Consider the following 2,500-nt stretch of genomic DNA (forward strand, 5'->3'; position numbering starts at 1 on the left):
TCCACAGCGGCTTCCCCGGTTTAACTGCCCCTGCGATGTTTAGTCTGAAAGCCCTTTACCGGTCAGACATGTTGGGAACATGCCCCTCCTGCAGCTACCAGCCATTTGAATGACAAAGACCAGCTTTCAGAGGGAGCAGTTTGCACTGAGGGGGAGTGAGGTATACGTTCAGATAAAGGAACGCGGCGCAGGGCAGTAGGAAGAAGGGGTGAAGGGAGGGTAATGAGAGTCACACATTCCTTCCTTTCTTTCTTCATTCATTCATTCATTCATTCATTCAATATCATTCATATATTAGTATTGCATTTTTTTGGCTCAATCACATATTGCATACAGTTTCTTTTCCCAGACTTCCCCCCCATATCCTCCCTCAGTCCAGTGTCCCACGGTTGTTTGTTGTGACAATTACTTTATTGAGCTCCAGATGTTTAAGAGAAATCTTGTGATTCTTGTGAGTGGATTTAAGCTTGATGGAGGAAGACTGACTTTCTATCTTCTGTCCCCTGCAGCTGCAGTTGGGAAATATTAATGGATCAAGTTACGTTTGACGTTATCACATAGTTTGACGCATCTTTTGAAAGGAAAAACAAGAGAGGTGGTTTTCTGATAAGACTTAACTGTCTTCATTTGTCAGTATACGTTAGACATTTCTAGTGGCTAATGTGTTCCATCAAATATGTGGCAAATTAATTCTAGGCTAACAAGAACAGTTGTATTTTTGGTTGGTTGCTGAAAGGACACCCACACACACACACACACACACACACACACACACACACACACACCAAAGCTCTGCAAAGCATCCATATAACATCTGTACAAAATATTTGGCCTTCTCACCACATTTCAGTTTTTTTACATATCCTTTATCTTACTAGGGTAGCCTGCCAGGGTAGATTCTTTTGCAAGTAAACCGAGGGTTGCCACCTTTCAGGTCCCATTCCGTTCAATTATGCGGCAAAAGAATGGAAGGGATGCATGTCATTACTCGTCTGCTTGTGCGATTTACTTCTTCAAGGTTCTTTCATCGTCAATTTCCTATGTACAGAATATACAGAAAAAAATGTCAGCCCTGTGACATATTACAAAGACCCACATAGTGAGTAAGCGAAACTTCCTGTGCAGCATTACAGCTTCAGGATTCGTTTTGATGTATCCAATCACTTCTGCTTCACTGAGATGTGAGTTACGTCTGTGACACAAAGCTGAGCGGAAATACACAAGGGTCTGGCGACAGCCAGGTTAACCTAACCTTGGATGGAATTCAAACTACGTAGTTCCTACCGTCCTTCCCTGTTGGCTGTGGCCTCTTGCCTCGGTGTCACCCCTCAATACAGTTTCCCTCCTGCCAACCCAAGCAGAGCTATACAACTCATGGGAGGCTTTTCCCCATTCAACAGGCTAATTGCTAATGCTAATGCAGACTGATAATGACCCTTGAATTGTGCTTTTGCTAGATATTGAATAAATCTTCAATCGTCAATGACGTTGAGCCTTGCATCACAAAGCCACAAGCAACAGGAAAGGATGGGGTGGGGGTGACTTGCACAGTACATATTTGTGCTGCAGGACAAACTAATAGCCTTTCATGATGAATGAAATGTCTCTATTGTACTGCTGTGTCCCCCTGTCTAATGTACTGTATTCTACTTAACTCTACTACTATCCCTCAACTAGGTAAACAGGCCTTTATCAAAATCACAGGTGTCCCTCCACACAAATGACTTGGATGGGTGCAGGTGTCAGGCAGGTGAATAGTTAGAAGACGGAAGAATCAAAAAGCACCAGATGCTGATGGAACTCTAGAAAGCTCTTGAACTCGGGAACTTTTCTTTATTGTTGGGGGCTGAACATATTCCTGAGTCATGTGATACGCACAGCTACAAGAACAAGGAAGGACTCTTGCCACTGCACACAGACATAAGACCCGATGTGTAGAGTATCATTAATATCATTTATTGATCCCGAGGGAAATGAAGGTGTCAAGTATAGCATACATACTTACATACATAAATACAAAAGGAGACACAAGGACATTCCACCAACATTGCACATATATTCACAAAAAATCACCATACATATGTTCACAGGGTCAGATATATGAACTTACAAAAATCTCAGCACACACAATCGATACAGAGTAGAATAACTTTTCACGCTCAGAAAGCAGCAGTGACAACATAACAGTCATGTCTGGAGGGAAAACTTCTGAGTGACCTGATGACACAGATGACAATGAAGTTATATATTTTCTTTACAAAGGCATAACAACACAGTCGTACCGTAACAAAAATAGCATTACTAGTTCATGTGGCTAGTCCACAGCGGCTTCCCCGGTTTAACTGCCCCTGCGATGTTTAGTCTGAAAGCCCTTTACCGGTCAGACATGTTGGGAACATGCCCCTCCTGCAGCTACCAGCCATTTGAATGACAAAGACCAGCTTTCAGAGGGAGCAGTTTGCACTGAGGGGGAGTGAGGTATACGTTCAGATAAAGGAAC

Source organism: Engraulis encrasicolus, chromosome 23 (assembly GCF_034702125.1).
Source record: "Engraulis encrasicolus isolate BLACKSEA-1 chromosome 23, IST_EnEncr_1.0, whole genome shotgun sequence".
Lineage (NCBI taxonomy): Eukaryota > Metazoa > Chordata > Actinopteri > Clupeiformes > Engraulidae > Engraulis > Engraulis encrasicolus.